The sequence below is a fragment of the Ursus arctos genome, unplaced genomic scaffold (assembly GCF_023065955.2).
Source record: "Ursus arctos isolate Adak ecotype North America unplaced genomic scaffold, UrsArc2.0 scaffold_14, whole genome shotgun sequence".
Taxonomy (NCBI): domain Eukaryota; kingdom Metazoa; phylum Chordata; class Mammalia; order Carnivora; family Ursidae; genus Ursus; species Ursus arctos.
Window position 1 is genome coordinate 56,060,426 of NW_026622808.1, and position 18,996 is coordinate 56,079,421.

The 18,996-nt window shown below is 32.7% G+C and overlaps 1 protein-coding gene across 1 annotated transcript in view; it reads left to right on the forward strand.

Moving 5' to 3' along the window:
• Window positions 1-3,206: 3,206 nt before the first annotated feature.
• LOC113257094 (contactin-6) overlaps window positions 3,207-18,996 on the forward strand; it is a 268,941-nt gene continuing 253,151 nt past the window's right edge. Inside the window, 1 exon segment of the mRNA XM_026501252.4 lies at window positions 3,207-3,613. The gene's annotated coding sequence lies outside the window, so the exon portion shown is untranslated.

The window sequence follows — 18,996 nt, forward strand, 5'->3', positions numbered from 1 at the left end:
GTTTCCAATATTTGCCATTATAAAAAACATTGTCATGAATTTTTATTACAGATCTTTATATGGACATATGCTTTCAGTTCCTCAGGAGAAATATTTAAGAGTGGAGCTTCATAGTTTAAGAACTGTCAAATTGTTTTTAAAGGCAGTTTTAACACTTTATACTTCTACCAGCCTGGTGTAAGAGTTCTAGTTGCTTCACACCCTCAAAAACCCTGGGAATTTTCAGTGTTCTTAATTTTGGCCTTTCTAGTGGGTGTGCAGTGGTATTTCACTGTGGTTTTAATTTATGTTTCCTTGATGAATAATGGTGTTGAACACCCATTTTTATGTGTTTAAATGTCATACATGTATCTTTGGTGAAATGTCTGTTCGTATATTTTAAAAATTACTTTAATTGGTTATTTGTTTTGTTATTGAGCTGTAAAAATACCTTAATGTTGTATTTCAAAGATCAGCCATTTTTCATTTTGGGGAAGCCCAGTATTTCTATCTTTTTTCTCTTAGGTTTTGTGTGTTCGTATGTGATGTGTATGTGTGAGTATGTGTCTTAACAAATTTTTGCCTATTCCAAGATCTTGTATATTTTCTTCTAGGAGTTTTTAAGTTTTACCTTTAGGTTTGTGATCTATTTCAAGCTATTTTTTGTGTGAGGTAAAGTTCAAAGTTAATTTATTCTAAATAAACATCCATTTGTTTAGTCATCATGATGCTTTTATCATTGAAATATCTTGACACTATTGTCTAAAATCAATTGACCCTATAAGTGCAATTCTATCTTTAGACATGGTATTATATTCTATTGATCTATATTGCCAACACCATACTAACTTGATCACTTTAGAGAAGTAGTGAATGGTAAAATCAAAGTATAACTTTTTCAACTTTGTTATCATTTTAATTTTACTTTTCTTCATTTCCATCTATATTTTTACTTTCTTGGTTTCATTTCCATATAAATTTTAGCATCACTTGATAATTGAACCAGAAAAACCTGCTAGGACTTTGGAATCATTTCAAATCTAAAGACCTATTTGGAGGTAACTGACCTCTTAAAAATACTGAGTTTTCTCGTCCATAAACATGGTATATTTCTTCATTTATATAGGTTTTATTTTATTTATCTCAGGAATTCTTTGTAGTTTTTAGTGTATAGATCTTAATTTAGAAGCCTGACACACATCCCATTGCCCTACAGTGATCAAAGATTAAGAGAATGAGAAGATATCAGCAGAAGTTTCTGAGAAGGAGCTGCTAGTGATGTAAGGGAGACAAAAGACCCAATCAAACTGCATTTGAGATAGAATGAGAAAGGATTATTTGGAGACAACGAGTATAGCCAATTCTTTTAAGATTTTTTTAAAGATTTTATTTATTTATTTGAGTGAGCAAAAGAGAGAGTACATAAGCAGGGGAAGAGGGAGAAGCAGACCCCCCTGCTGAGCAGGGAGCCAGACATGGGGCTTCATCCCAGGACCCTGGGATCATGACCTGAGCTGAAAGCAGATGCTTAACTGACTGAGCCACCCAGGCTCCCCTAAGATATTTTAATGTAAAAAGTAGCAGGGAAATGAAATGGTAGCTAGAGGAAGATGTGAAGTCAAAAAGATTGTTGCTTTTTAAGATGGGCAAAATGGCAGCAAATCTCTATGCTGTAATGATACGAAGAGAAGGGAGAACTATTGATTCTGAAGAGGGAAGGACACATACCTGGAACAGTCTCTTGAGTATGTTAGCGAGCATAGTAACTGGAGCACAGTAGAGAGCTTGGCCTGAGTAAGGAGTGTGGTTTACCCAGAGCAGAAAGAGTGAAGTCATAGTTTGTGGGTACAGGTGCACCCGTAGGACTAGCTGCAGTGGTAGGAGCTACTGAAGGTCGCTTTTGATTCTTATTTTCTTATCAGTGAAATGGGTAGCAAAATCATCAGCTGTCTTGGAATATGGGGTAGAAGTTTTGGAGATTTAACTAAAGGAGTGTTCTTTAAATTGAATGAATTCCTCTTCAAGGAAAAAAAAACACTACATGGTGACTATTTTTCTCATATCTCAGTGGAAAAAATCAGCATTTTGGCACTTTTATAAGTAAATAATAATTTTATTTTGGAAGAGGCAGAAATACTTTAAACTAAAAAAATTAGACATTCAATTAGGACAAATATCATAACTATAAAATAGTTCACCCAGTTTGCCTTCTCATGAACTGGACCTAATTTTGAGTTCCCTAATGTTAAGAAACAGTAATTCCTCTCTCAAGCCTCTTATGATGGTGGTTAGATCCTGTGTAGAAATGAGGTATGTGACTGATATATTTACAGAAGAATGTAAGCATGGAAATCCGTAGGATATAGTCGTAAAATGTAGCCATAGAAACCTTCTGGCTCATCAGGTAAAAGCAAACTGAGTCTGAAAGATATCTTTTGGTTTATTCACATTTTATTTGTGGATTTATTTTCCCAGTATTCATTCACTTTAAGATGCCAAGAGTGTAATTTCTTTTCATTACAACACGAAAATAAGTCTAAGCAATTATTCTGCTCTCATGTTATAGCCATGTTTGTATGTGTTGGTGTCTCTGTGTGTATGCAGCTATTTTTCCTATTGTTAACTTTTTTTTTATTGTTGTTAGCTTTTTTTTCCAGTGAGAAGTTAGTCCTTTCCAAACCAATCACAAGACCCAAACATATTAAAAAGTTTAGTTGGAGGGAAGAATGTGAAGCACAAACAGCATTCGTTCCTTTACAGAGTTGTTTTGCAAACACATGCACACTTGTTCTTGGCCTCTGGAGATTATAAATATGTTACCTAGGAGAGCAGCAATACTCTTTTGGACTTGACTCCACTTTCTTTACACACTTTCCGTCTTTTAGAATCCTCATGCATATATTTTAAAAATATGATTTAGAAAGGATTTAGTGACAGTGCATAAGATCTTTTGATTTTATTTCCCTTTTCTCTTCATCCTATCTAGTAGCGGGAGTTACTGGCATGCTTCAGAAAGCTTACTTACGTTTGAATACAGTCTAAATCAGTGCAGACCCTTGACTGACTTAATCTTCGCTTGCAAATGACAATGCAGTGAAACCAGAGGAAGAAAAAAATGACTTCCTTTCCTATTGGAAACCTAATAAGTAGTTAGCCTGACCCAGTTTTCAATAAGAGAGGTTTTCTGATGACCCAACAGGAGTGACTATCTCTAGTCAAAGAAAGGGGAGGGTGAATTTAATCTTTCATGCCACTGGAATGGCAGCTGCTCTCAGCTCTCTCTGATTCTGTGAAGGATGGTGAAGATAGAGCTGTTTTTTCAATATAGGGAGAATTTTCCTTTTGAATATTCCAAACGGGAGATTTGCACATGTGCCTCAAGAACTAATTGTCTAGGTTCCGTCAGGAATGCAGCAGGAGAGGAGCGTATTTCATGCTTAAGACCAGAGAAGAGCCACGCAATACTCAGTGGATAAAAGGCTTGCAGTCCCAGCTGGGAAAAAGAGTCCCATTATCTCCCAGCTGCATAGACATTCCATACGGCTTGGTTCTGCCTGGATGCACAGCATGCCTGGCTGAGAGCTTGAAACAGAGTTCTGCAGAAAAATTGTAAAGATCCCGAGACATTTCCCTGGTAAGATCTGTAAGTACAAAATTGTGCTGTCTGCTGCAATGAGAATTTTGCTGGGCAAGCTGCAGCTTTTCTTCCTTTCAATGTCTTTGTATTAGCATAACAGGTAAAAGCTGGGGTTGGGGGAGAAGTCACTGCTTTATTTATGCTATGTTTTTATGATGTTGATGCTTAAAATGCATTTATTCCTTGTGAGAGAAAATGTATTGAATATGTATTCTGGGGAGCTTAGGATCAAACCAGAGAAAGAGAGACTACAGGTACATTTTTCAGTGTTTCACTAGTCTTTTGCTGCAGTAAAACTAATGGGCAAGACGGGATGACAGTGCTAATTCTGGTACTTTCAGATGGCTTTCACACCCTTTCTGTGACGGCAAATGGGAAAATGTTATTGCTAATTTTTTTTTCATCAAAGGGTAGAGGGGTGGGGTTTGCAGTTTCCCACAGATGATTTAAAGGAATGGTTATAAAAAGTTTCCTGGGGGAGGGATTTGGTGAGGGGAGCAGTGCAAGACTGGAGGTCACATGACCCCACCTAATTTTGTCTGGCATTTTGCTTCTCACCCAGCTTCCAGATGATAGCTTCTGGAGTTCCCATTTACAATAGTTAAGCTTGTCAGTATTAAGGTGCCTGTAATACTTTGTGAAAAGTTTCAGAAGTTGATGACTTGGGAACAAAACTTTTAAGAGCTCTGAGATTAGCCACATATAACCCATTATGTTAATGGAATACTGTCAACTTTGGGGGTTTGGGGAGAAATTGGAATTCATAGTTCTTGCTTCTCCAATTGAAAACTACTTATGTTTAAATAATCAGCATCCTGACTATGTCCTCTGAGAAATATTCACAGAATGACTAAACAGAAGTTATGAGAGAAAATAGGGAGAACAGTAGAATTACACGGAATAAATTTGGAAAATGAGGTATTCATAATCTTATCTACAGTGGCAATGTTTTTAAAAAATTTTTGTAAGAGAAAGAGCCGCATGTTGAATATTGAATTTCTAGTTTTGAACAATCTTCATTTATCTGGTGGGTTTATTTTTATTGTTGTTAAAGGTTTCATCAATTTATGTGCATTGTGTTTTATAAGATAAAAAAATATTTAAGCACACTCTCCCATGCCCTACCCCTCTTCACACATGTATAAACCTACACAAATTCAGAAAAAAAATACACACAATACTGACGTGATTTGTATAACAAACAGAAATACAGAGTCGTTTCATCTTTGATGCTTCAGTGGTTTTTTTAAAAGCAATATCATGGCTATGCAATCCCGAGATTTCAAATATATAAATTTGCAATTTTTATAAGGCTTTCTATGAGGTTATATAAATGCATAACTTATCACATCTTAGCCAAAAAGCTTGTCATTTATAAACTGCACTGCATTACTTCCTTTGAACATTTCTAGTGAAGTGCCAGAATAGTTCGTTTAGTATTCTCCATGTAACTTTCCCTAATGAAAACAAATTCACATTGTCATTTGGAGAATTAATACATATTTGGTCTAAGCTTAGATAAAAAAAAATCAATTATCTTGTGAAAAGAACGTGAGGTATATTAAGTTGTTTGCATACTTCTGTGTCTTTGACAAATGAAAATACTCAGTAATAGAAAAGTAAGTTTGTACCTTTTTTATTATTTTAGTGGAAGGAGGAGGGTTATGAAATATTTATTTTTTCACTTACGTCTTTAACATCTTATTAATTAGAATGCAGTAGCATAAGCTATACTCCTTAAAAATAACTCAAGCTAAACAGAAAAGTTCAAAAAAGACATCTTGTCACCTGTAAAAAACAATTGTGATATTTGTAGACATCCTATGCTTAAATTCAAATAACAAAATGAGAGGGAGAGACTTTAGAAGAATGCTTTCTTATCATACATTTTTGTTTATTTTTGGCAAATAAGTATTTAGATAATGTGATCACAGATAGATAGATAATAGATAGATGATAGATAGATAGATAGATAGATAGATAGATAGATAGATAGATAGATATCCTTTTAAAAGAATATGATCTTCCTGTATTCTTTAAAAAAAGTATTGGATTTATTTTAGATTTGGATTAAATAGAAAAAAGTAGAGCTGATATGAAACTGAAGAAATTGCTAAATTTCGGGTATTTGTTTGTTTTTTTCCCCCAAAGGAGATATTAGGTCCATAAAAATAACACTTAAGAACAAAAATTAAGAAACTACTAGTAGTTTGAAGTCACCGTTTTTAAAATGCATGTTTAAATATTAAATAATGTCTTATAAGTCTTTGTTATGATAGTTATAGAAATTAACACATGTGCTTTATGATTATCTTCCTTACATATACCACCTGAACTTCAATTATATTATCAGTTTTACATTATTGAGATTTATAGTATTTACATTCTGGCTTAATTCACACAGTCTTGGTTAGACTTATTTGGAATTTGCGAGAAAAAAAAAAAAACAGTCCTTACCAATTACTTACTACTCAATTCATCATTCCTGTATTAATTTTGAATTATTTCTTGGATTGTTGGATTTCACTGTTAAGTAGTACCCCTCTACCAAAGAAACAGTCATAGATGCTATATTTTCCGTCTGCCTACATAGAACATTTTTTTCTTTTGCCATATACATGGGAGACATATTGATCTTGAATCAAACATATTTTTCCCTTTAAAAACTTGTAAATATTTGTAAACAATGCTGGAGACTAGTCCCATACAGAATGTTGCTGTTCATTGGTTATTAGGTATGTGTGAAATTTCCATCCTGAATATTATTTGTTTCTTTCTGGTGCATGTCCACATGATTCTTTGGGGAATTTTTTCTTTGTTGGTTGTTTTCTTTTTCTTCCTTTCTTTCTTTCTTTTTTTTTTCCTTTTTCTTTTCTTTTCTTTTTTTTTTTCTTTGCCATAGTATGTCCTGGAGTTAGGCAGTCTTCATCATCCTTGCTTGAATATGCTGTACCGCATTGATTTGAGATTTTTATATTTCAATTTTGTTGTTGTTGGTATACTTGGTATTTGATTTTTTTATTGGTATTATGTTGCTTGTTCCTTTTCTTCAGTATCACCACTTATGAGCATGTTGGATCTCATTTGTCTGTCTTCCACATCTATCATTTTATCCAAATTTATTTTTAATTTTAAACTTTTTCAGTTCACTTTGGTTTTCTTTTTAAAAATATACACAGAAAGATTGTTTTAGAGATATGTAATCTATATAAGAGTAATTGTCTTAGCACTTTGTTCAAACTGTGGCCGATTCTTCTTGAGATTTATGTTTTTCAACTGCATTTCTTTAGTTTTTTTTTTCCCTTTTATCTTCTTTTTATTCAAAAAGGTATGCATGAGGGATGAACAGAGAAAGCACAGAGGATTTTTAGGGCAATGAAACAATTCTGTGTGATACTGTCACAGTGGATACATGTCACTATGTATTTGTCTAAACCCATAGAATATATAATACCAAGAGTGAAACCTGGTATGAAATATGGATTTGGGGTGATAGTTATGTATCAATGTAGGTTCATTGATTATAACAAACTGTAAAACTATGTGTGTTGTGGTGGGGATGTTGATAATGGGGAAAGCTGTGCATGTATGGTGACAGGGAGTAAAACCTAGAAGGTTTGGGGGCAATCTGTATCCTCCTAAAAGTAAATGAAGGAGAAAGTACTTGTCAGCTTTCCTATATGCATCCACCCACCCACTTCATGTAGGTCCTTGTTTTGGTTTTTTTGTTTTTTGTTTTGTTTTGTTTTGTTTTGTTTTAGTATTTGGCAGCAGTGGAAATGTGCTTCAGAATCTGTGTTCTGGGGTTGTGTTTGCATGCATTTTTATTAAAAACAGAAGGCTTTTTACTTTGATTTTGTATCCTACCAACATCACTGTGTTTTTCTTTGATTTTGTGTCCTACCAACATCACTGTGTTTTTCTTTTCTTGTATCTGTAGAACAAGAGAGAAATTAAAATCTCTTTATTTAATGAACTTTAAATAAAAATCTTTCAGTTTGGGAGAATTATTTTAAATAGAAATTTCATTAGATAATGAAATTATTCCCATTATTCATATTGACAAGAGCTATTCTAGTCAAAATTGAGTATGTACCATATACTGTAGTATTAAATACTTGCTGTGATGAAGGCATAACACAGGACCTACTAGGGAAGGAAAAAAAAAAAGCAGAGTCAGAGTCATTGGGACTCTTTTATTATTATTTTATTTATTATGTTATTATTTTATTTTCATTTTTTATTCTTTTATTCTTTCATCCTCCTATCAGTCTTTAATAATGAAGTCTATGGCCCATGTAACTGTCTTGCAAGGACTCTTTGGCTAATTTAGAGTGAATTTAGGTCCTAGTAACATGAATCAAAATTAGGAGTCTCAAATATCTTATGGCAGTAGGGTGGGCCTAAAATTTATACATAACAAGCTTCCAATTAAATGAATACATGAATGAAATTACTTAGTGAGATTTTTAAAAGAAGCAATGAGAGAGTCATGTATCCTATGAAGTACAAAGTAAATAATCTTACTGGCAAAAGAAGTTCCATCTCTCAAGTGTGCATAAAGTGACACCAACATTCTGGAAGCAGGCCTCTTGTGATGGAGGACCACACATCTTCTCTTCTCTACATTTGGCACAAAATAGCTTTGTGGTCTTAAGCAAGTAACTTAGCCTCTCTACACCTCCATTTCCCATCCATAATGGGGATAGCAGAACTGACTTCACAGTAATAGCAAGAGGAATAAATAGGTTAACATGTGAAAAATACCTTCAAGAAAGCCTTGAAATTAAGCACTCTTAATATTAGTTATTTGATCATTTTTATATTAGTGTTACTATTATAACATTTTGTCTATGAGCCTTGGGATTGATTGGGAAAAAATAATATAAAACGATGAAAAAAATGAAAGTTATAATCATCGTCTAATCAATTGTAATGGGTATTTAGTAGAGAACTAAATGTGGAGGTGTGAATTATAATTAGATATAAAAATGGAGCTCAGGGACTCTTGTGAGAAGATTCAGAGATGCTGGTCCTCAGAGTCACATAGCCTAAAAATAGAAATGGTAGTTCTACATGCACCAATCAGAGCTGGTCAAGAAAATTAGTTTATTTAATTTTCTGACTATAAAAACAATATACAAAAGAGCAGAAGAAAGAATAACCCATAATTCCTTTCGCCAAAGAAAACTATCACAAAATACTTGTGCATTTCTTTTTTGTTGTTAATGGTTTTGTTTTTCATTTTTTTAATTAAAATTTTAATGTCCTAAAAAAGTAATGTGTGAACCCGAAAACAACAATAAAATTTGAGCGTATAGGAAAAATAGTAAAATTAAAAATTAATACCTTTCCACATATTTCTAATCCCACTTCCCAGAAATATTTTCAACAGTTTATTTTATTGTATTTATTGTTTGTTGTCTTTTTTGGATTTATTAAGTATTCTATATTCATTTTTTTCCAACTTTTACTATCTTAAAAATTAAATATTCTGTTACATTTAGGTGAACATAAATATTTTAACATAAAATAAAGCTTTTTTTTTTTTTCCAATAAAGCTGAAGATAATATATCTATCCTTTTCACAAAGAGGACAATGGCTTGTTTAAATTTCCTCCAAGATATTTCTGGCAATGTCCATGTTTCTACTATTTTTTTACTTTGTTTTTAAACTTCTCCTAATACTTTATCAATGTTTATTTAGATTTATTACATGTTTTTCTGAGATATTTATTAACCGTTTCCTCTTACCACATACATACATCTTGTGGGTTCATTTCCTGTGTACTGAAGACCATTTGAAGATCATTATAGAAACAGTCTTAAACTCGCTTATAGTTTTTCTTTCTAAAAATTACTTACTCACATTTTAAAATAATAATATGGTTGGTTACAGAACTCCATGATGACCAATAATTTTTTTCTCTACATTTTTTGCATATTTTGTTCATTGCTCTTCTGGAATATAATTTTGCTCATGAGAAGACTGCTCATAGTCTAACTATAACATCTTTGAAGATATATTTGTCTTTCATTCTGGTAGATTTTAAAAATTTCTTTTTGCAATGATGTCTTTGGGTTCATTACAATGTGTGTAGGTGTAGATTTGTTTTAAATTTATATCATTCTGGCCTCTACAAGCTCCTAAATATGTCCAACTTCAATTTTGAAAAATTCTCAGCTACTATATATTTACTTTTATCCCTTTTCCATCTTAATTTTCTCTAAAATGCTCATTATGTATTCGAACCTTCTTCTTCGTCGTCATATTTTATATATTTTTATATCTCTCTTTTTTGTGTTTCACTCTGTGTGATTTCCTGTCATCTGTATTTCATAAATTTATTTTTGTTTTCAGAAGATATTTTTGATTTCTGTGATTTTTATTGCTTATTTTAAAAATTTTCTTATTTTAAAGTTGATTTTTGATTATTCAGTTAGTTTTATTTTTTTAGGGACTAATTACTTCATTATTTGTGTCCGCTGAATCTCCCTCATGGTGGTTTATTCCTTTTGATGTTTATAATGTCCTTTTATGACAGATTCACCTTCAGCAGATGTTGATTCCCATGAGAGACCAACATTATGACACTTGAATATGCTTCTCTACAGCATTGTTTCATTTTTGCCTCTGGATTTGTTCCATAATTTCCCCCATTTTGTACTTAGCTTCTATGTTAATTTTTGACCTGAAATTACCTAAGATGCAGATAGAATAAATTTAGGCTCTACAACCAAACTTGGCAAAAACTTGATTTTCAGCCTATCGCTGGAAGAACTTTTCTTTCCAGCAGATAAGCAGAATCTTTTAAAATCCCCTGTTTTGTGGAGGGTCCTCTTTTCCTTGGTTTATTCCAGCTAACTTTGAGTTTCCTCCTCATTTTGCATCCTCACCAATCCAACTTTGAGTTTCCTCTTCATTTTGGATCCCTGACAATTTATCTTTCTTGTTTACAACCTTAATTATGCATCTTTTAAAGGGTTTCTTGTGTAGCATTCTATGTGTCTATGGTAAAAATGATACCTTTCTGCATCATATTGCATAGTGTCATATACTGCCATGTTGACTACAGTTTTCCTCATCTGCTTTCCATCAAAAAGGAGGTCATCAAACTTTCTGGTTGGCTAGTACTTTATTTTTTTTCTGGTATTCTTACAATTTCATGTATTTCCTGTGGTGTGTTTTCTATCAGTTTAGTGGTGCTTTAGGGGCCATTCCAACATCTTGAGCCACAAGTTAATTATGGGTTTAAAATAAGATTTTTCACGGAAATAAAAAATGTCTTTCCATATTTTTTTAGTTATGCATTAGATATTTACATGTCTTTTTATTAATTCCTCAAACATTAATTTAATTTACGAAAGTGCTGATTTAGTTCATTCGATGAGACAGTATGCTGGGAAACACTGTAGATGTGGTTAGAAAAGCTGGCCAAGTGGTGTTGTGTACATATTCTCTAGGAGTGGTAGCTATATCAATTCCTTATGTTTAATGGTGTACAAATTCTTAAAATGTAGAGGAAATTATTCAAAATGTTTGTCAGCACAGTAATTCCTAATAACACAGTCAAGCTGAGTAGTAAACAGACCATTCTTCCTTTAGATGACTTCTGTTGATGAAAAGTGAGAATTTTGAATGGATTTTTTATAAGTGTTCTTTTAACCGTGGAAGGAGAAACTGAAATAAGACATTTTGTAGAGTTCCTAGTAATTTATCACCCTTGTATGTAAGAGGCCAATTATGGACATTTTATTTTCAATGCTTTTATTTGTCCATTTTTTCAAAGTTTAATTGATCTGGCTTCTCTTAACATTTGTATGATAAAGGGGCTGTGTAAGGAAACTTTTGTAGTATCTTTGTAAATATCAGGAGTATAATATATTTGTTGGAATAGAGCTCTTAGCAAGAGAACATAATTTTCCTCTCTAGCACCTGTCAAAGTCCTCCAATCAGTAAACAGCAATAAATGAAAGAGAAGGTCAGAAATCAGACATGCTCCTAATTTTCTATCAGCTGATATAAAAGTAAATTAAAGAAAGTCCTTAAAATTTTGTTGATGAAAAGGTTACAATTACTCAAGTGTTGATAGAAGGAATTTTTTTTTTGAAGCATAACATGAAGATATTTTCTGGGTATTTAATGTTAGTCAGCAAATTCTTAAACATGTGTAATTGTGAATCTGTGGTGCTAACAGATAAGCTAATTCTGACATTCCTATTTATAAGTTAACACAAAAGTGTGTATTCAAGGATTCTTTTAAAATTAGCATAGTGTATTATAATATATGTGTTTTTCAGAGGTACCTACTTTATTTTAAGTTGATATTTTGTGCAAACTGTGTCTGCATGATTTGTAGACAGGAGAATGAGGCCTTTATCTGCATCTTCCTGTCAAGATATATAGGGCACTTTGGTGTGGAAATCTTTCTGTTTGCTGACTTCATTCTAGTTCCATCCTTTGTCATAAGTTGTCAGAATAATTATTCAGTGACAGAAATAACTTTATTATAGGAAAAGAGAGACTGGAATTTAAGAGAAAAATCACCTTTTTGCCATGTGTAGTTCAACATAGAAAGCCAGATGTAAGTTTTCAATACCTTTACACAGTACACACATCCATTATCTGCACAATATTGAGACAATTCCTTTTACCATTAGTGGCTTCTTTACTTAATAGGTAAAGGTTATTTTTCACAAAGAAGCATGGAACAACAACAACAATTTCAGCCACTGAAATTTCAAGATTCATAAATATATCTTTGGATGTCCTAAAATACTTTTTTTCCATTCTCAGAGTTTTAGCCCCTGGATATTATTTCTTTTAGGCTTTCATTTGTACATGAAATCACCTCAGTTTATCCAAAACTTCTGGTTAATTTAGATGAATAACTTAACGTACCTAATTACCTATAGTAATATTATAATTAAAATGTACTACTAATAAAGCCATAATAAAAGTAATTTTAAAGTTTAATTAAGTAACATCTCAGAGCACCAGAATTTGTTAATTTCATCTTTATAGATGATTGAAAAGTGTGGTACATAGTGTTAGTTACCACTCTTGTCTTATAAACACAGTTTTAAAGGGGTTTTTTTTTTAGCTTTTTTTTTTTTTAAACACCTGATATTCACAGAAGTTTGAGTCATATATTTTGACTTGTTCTATTCACTGTGGTTGTGCTCTCTCCCAGAGTCTAAGTTCTTAAAAGCTTGGACCCTGACTGATTCCTCTTTGTATATCCAGTGCCTGTTCATCGTAGACAGTGCTGTTCACTAATATCTTAATTCCACAAATATTGCCTGAATACTTACTGTGTGATTGATGCCATTCCAGGCATGGGGGTGTTTAACTCTTAATAAGATAGAGAAGAATTCTGCTATTGTGAAGTTAAAATGTTAATATGTGTTCTTGAACTCAGTTAAGCATTCATCTCTACCAGTTGGGTGGCTAACATTGTTAATTTTATATCTTATTTGAGAAATGAGCATTAGAAGTTTATAAATTATCTAATTCCAACATATTTTTTTAAATAAAATACTGTGATATTGTGAGAAATACCAAAAGGACTACATTAAAAAGGATATGTATTTGCTTGGAATAATAATTGTCCCTCAGTTGTGATAATGATATATTCTTGGTTATGCAAAGGACTCATAATCTGCCTAAAAAAGAGTAGATTAGCAAAAAGTAGCATTGCATATTATATAAATGTTCACATAATTGTCTAATGACATATCCTATCTCCCTTACCTAAATGTTATTCATTTTCATCAAGTAAGGAGTACTTATGACTTACTGAGATGATGAAATCTGTTCAAAATTTGCAAACTACATTAAATTTTTAAGTAACTTTGGAAAATTATATAGCAAGTAAAGAAAAGACAAACATCATTTATTTATTTTTAATTATTTTTATTGAAGTAGAATTAACAGTGTTATATTGGTTTCAGGTGTACAACATATTGATTTAGTAATTACATACATTACTCAGTGCTCATCACAATAAGTATAGTCACCATCTGTCACCATACAATGTCATTACAATATTATTGACTATATTCTCTAAGCTGTCCTTTTCATCTCTGTGACTATGTTGTTTTATAACTGGAAGTTTGTCCTTCTTAATCCCTTTTATCTACTTCACCCATCCCCCTACCCATCTCCCCTCCAGCAACTGCCAGATTGTTCTCTGTATTCAAAAGTTTGTTTTGTGGTTTGTTCTTTGTTCATTTGTTTTTTAGATTCCACATACAAGTGAAATCCTCTAGTATGTATATTTCTCTAAAATTACTTCACTTAGCATAATACCCTCTAGGTCCATCTATGCTGTCACAAAAGGCAAGATCAGATTTTTTTTTTTTATGACTGTGTAATATTTCAAAGTGTGTGTGTACCCAATAGTGGAACTAACTAGATCAAGAATATCATTTATTTTAAATTTTTTTTCAGATTATGAAGTTATATGCCTTTATTATGCAAAATTTGGAAAATGCAGAAAAATTACTGATTATTATGTCACTCAAGATATGGCATGTTTTCAGTCATCTGTGTGTGTGTGTGTGTGTGTGTGTGTGTGTAAATACAACCTTGAAGTGAATCTGTATGCTCTGTTTTATAACTTGTTCTTGTTAATTAGCACACTGTGAGCATTTTCAAATATCGTAAATATTCTCTGAAATCTGAGGGATATTCACCAGATGGGTGTGCCATAAATTTTCTCAAACTAATAATATATCATCAGATACTTAGTTCTTTAGAATTATTTACTACTCATGAAAATGTTATGATGCCTACCTATATCCTTGTACCTGAATATTTTACATATATCTCTGATTACTTTTAAAAAATAAATCCATAGTATTAAAATTTCAGAGTTAAATAGTATGTATTATTTTAAAGATGACAGTGTGTATATTACTAAATTATCCTCTGGGAAAAGAATTCCATCTGTACTTCCAAGCAACTAAATTCCCATTGCCACATACTTGTAAACAGGACATGTGTATATTGTGAGTACTCTCCAAGTGAATTGGCAAAACAAACACACAAAGTCTATTCCAATATTACTGTAAATCACCCTTTTTCCACAAATATGGTCTGAGTATTTCATGAGTGTTCAGACCATTTGTATCTGCTCCTTTATTAAGGTTAGCCCTTATCCTTTGTCCATTTTTCCACTGGTATTGTACATTTTTTCTTTTGGCTCAAGAAGTTCATCATATATCGAGAAGATCACACTTATTTTTCACACATTTGAAACTTTTTTCTACGTTTATAATATAATTGCATTGTAGGCATGAAACCTTGTAAAATGTGTTAAATAATATCTGAACCTCGGTTTCTATGTGTATATAGTAGCCTGGCTTCCACAAAGTCAAAGAACTACATGAAAATTGAATGAGTTAATGTTTCCAAATATGTTTTTATAACTATAAGTGATATATAACTACTGATATACAATTACTATTGTCAGTCTTATTAAATTAAATAAATATTTAACATGGAATGTGTATCAAGTCATAAAGTCTAAATGAATAAATTTGAAGTTAACTAAGGAGAGGAACTATATTTTCAACTTTATAGTTACAACACCTCACACAGTGTCTGGCATGTGGTGGGTACTCAACAAATGCTTGCTCTAATGAATGTAGATTCTAAATATACTAGAGAAACATTAAATTAAATATACTGTGCTTATTCCAAATATGCTGTTACAGTGTCATCTAAATCTAATGGTGTCAAAAATAAGACATATTAAAATGATAATTAATGTTAAATTTATGTCTCTGCCCTTGGCAACCACTATAATCTAGTCCATGATGAAGCAATCAGAAAATATAAGTAGTTATTTATTATATAACTACAAATTGTATTTGACCCATCTTTGGAATTGATGTATACTTGGGCTTTCAGGGATTTGGCCTATTAGAGCAATTCAGAAGTGCTTATAGGTAATAGGAAATAGTTTGAGGGTAAAACCTGTAATTGTAAATAACTCAGGATCTGGCAACAATTTATAAATTTACAGAGAGACAGACTATATATGTGAGGTGTGTGATAATTTCTTTTTCAGATAGCTCAAAAAATGTGAGATTCATAATTGGCTTCTCCAGATGCTCAGAAGAACTTCTTATTTTTGTGTTACCCTGCATTTAACTTAGTATAATTTATTATGTTCATATATGATGCTATTTTATTTTGGAGAAAAATAATGAGATATTTGGCTCTGCCTAACAATATTTTAGGAATAAATTTTTGTTTGATTTAGGCCCAAATATATTCACTTGTTTGGTGTATTTAATAATAAGATAAAAGCCATTAAATAAACTTGTTTTATTTCTGTTTAGAATCATGACATTTATAAATCAGTTTATGCTGCAGTAAAAAATAACCTCTAAATCTTTATTTTCTTTCTTTCTTTTTTTTTTTTTTTTAACAAGAGCTCTTGCTCATTTTACTCAATGACTTATATTCAGGAGATGTCAATATAATCCACTTTAAGCAGAGACAGCACAGACAACAAATACAAAATCAAATATTATTGTATGCATGTTACCAAGTGCTCTTTTTACACATTGGTTTTTAATTTTCCAGCTTAATTTATATATAATTGACATATAACATTTTATTTTAAGTTGTACAACATAATAATTTGATATATGTGTATTTTGCAAAACGATTACCATAATAAAGTTAGTGAACACATCCATCACCTCACATAATCACATTTTTTCCTCTTTTTTTATAGTGAGGACTTCAAAGATCTACTCTTTTGGCAATTTTCATATATTCAACACAGTACTGTTAACTGTAATCACCACGTAGAGCATTACATCCCCAGAACTCGTTTATCTTATAAGTGAGAGCTGGTCCCTTTTGAGTACTTTCCCTCATATCCCCCACCTCCACACTCAGACCCTTCCTGGCACTGCTCATTTGCTCTCTGTTTCTGTGAGTTGGTTTTTTAATTCCATGAGTGGGATTATACAGTATTTGTCTTTCCTTCTCTGTTTTAATTCACTTAGTATAACGCCCTCAAAGTTCATTCATATTGTCACAAATGGCAGAATTTCTTTCTTTTTCATGGCTGGAAAATATTCCCATGTTTGTGTGTGTGGTCTCTGTGTGTGTGTGTGTGTGTGTGTGTGTGTGTGTGTTATACACATACCACATTTTCTTTATACAATAACCCACTGATGGACATAGATTGTTTCCATGTCTTGGCTATCATAAATAATGCTACAGTGAATATTGGGAAATAGATACCTCTTTAAGACAGTGATTTAACTTCCTTCAGATATATACTCAAAAGTGGAATGGCTGGATCATATGGAAGTCCTGTTTTTAGAACTTTTTTGAGGAATCTTCATGTAGTTTTCCATAGTGACTGTACCAGTATACAATCCCACCAACAGTGTACAAGGGAAGCAACCCCTAAATCTTGGGAGTTTGAATCCACATAGATTTTTCAGTGTGCATCTCTAAGGAAACTATCCTCCAAGAGGAAGTTCAGTGTTAAATTTCATATAAATATGTTCTTCCACAATTACAGAAAAGAGAATTCTAGGGTCTTGGCAGTGGTAGTTAAATGCTTCCACCCAGAGGTGATACATACTACTTGAATTCACATTTAATTGGCTGAAGCAAATCACTCGGGGGAATGAAGAACTGAAATTGCTTACATACTTGAAAAAAGGAGAGAAACATTGGGGCAGCAATACTTCCCACTTTGAATTTGCTAACAAGAAATTCTCTGCCTGGCCCTTTTGCTCACTAACTTCAGTTGTGCTAAGCAATCTCACTCAATACCTCAGGTAACCTTTTTGTTTTGTTTTATTGAGATGTATTTTTACTCTTTGTACATATTGAGGAATGAATATAGTTTATGATCAACCTTTCTTTGTCTGTTACGCACTAATCAGCCACTGCATTCATTGCATTTTCACTCATTGATTCATTCAGTCAGTAACTGTTTATCTGGATCATCTATCCACCATGTCCAAGACTTTGTTTGGAGTATCATGGCTTAGAGAAACATGCCGTGTACTCTGAATCATAGAGCATTTCAGGGAAATATATTTGAATTAAATCATCACATAAAATATCGCCTGTGCTAACTTTCCAGAAGAACAGCTACATGGTGCTGTAAGAACCTAAATTGATAAATAAAGAAAGCCAGCAAAGACTTGCATGGGAGAGTGTTGACTAGATGTTGACTAGGTGGATGTCAGGGGAAGTTGTTCATGTAGAAGGAAGAGCAGATGAGTGGAGGAGGCATGGCAGGGAGGAGAGACAGAAAAATGTGGGGTTGAGGTCCAGGTGGATCAGAGGTCCAGGTGCCAGAGGAAGCTAGAGAAGTGAACTAGAAACTAACCAAGAGGTTTTGTAGCTCATGTAAAGACTTTGAATGTTCTTCCTAAGAAAATAGAGGAACTATTGAAAACTTTAGAGAGTAAAGTACTCTCATTAGATTTAGATATTGAAATAATCGTCCTGTCTACAATGTGAGAAACTTCATCTTTCATTATTCAAATATTTGGCATCAGGTAGATATGGAAGTCAAGGAGGAATGGCATAGGCAAGGGAAAGAATAGCCACCTATCTAGAGTTTTTTTCTCCTTTGGCAAAAAGCAAACCTTGTTTTGAATTTCACAAATTCTGAAATGTGGTTGTTTGTTCCACATATTAACTTTTTCACACAATAGTCAATTATAACATTTGGGGGAAAAAAGGAAAAGAACAGTTTACTAATTTTTAAACTTTTCTTTTTCTCAGTAGGCTCCACACCCAGCATGTAGCCCAGTGTGGGGCCCAAACTCACAACCCTGAGATCAAGACCTGAGCTGAGATCAAGAGTCAGATGCCCAATTGACTGAGCCACCCAGGCATTCCAGGTTTACTAATTTTTTAAGTATAGGTCCAAAGTGGGAAGTTCATAGAATATATAAAATAACAATATGGAAAAATGAAATCATAAATAATACATCATCTGAAAATTACTCCAGAATATTGCCCTAAACCTTTATGTTTCAAGGATAGCAGTAGTTGTAATATTTTCATTCTAAGCTAAAATTTTATTAACATTTCCCTGACATGTAAGATTCTCATAGTGGTAGATAGTTTGAGGATGGTCACCATGTATGGATATGCCATCCCTCCTTTTAAGAAGTGGTGTGTGTTTTCTTCCCCTTGACTTTGCTTTGAACTCATGACTTACTCTGACCAAAAGTGGAAGTGAAACTATCCCTTGAGAGACCAGACAGTTTCCACTTGTATCTGAACATGGTGCTGTACGAAGTCATGGTATCTGCTGGAAAGAGCAATTGATAGAATCCTTAAATGATGAAATACCAACCATGGAGAGAGGCTGTTTGGG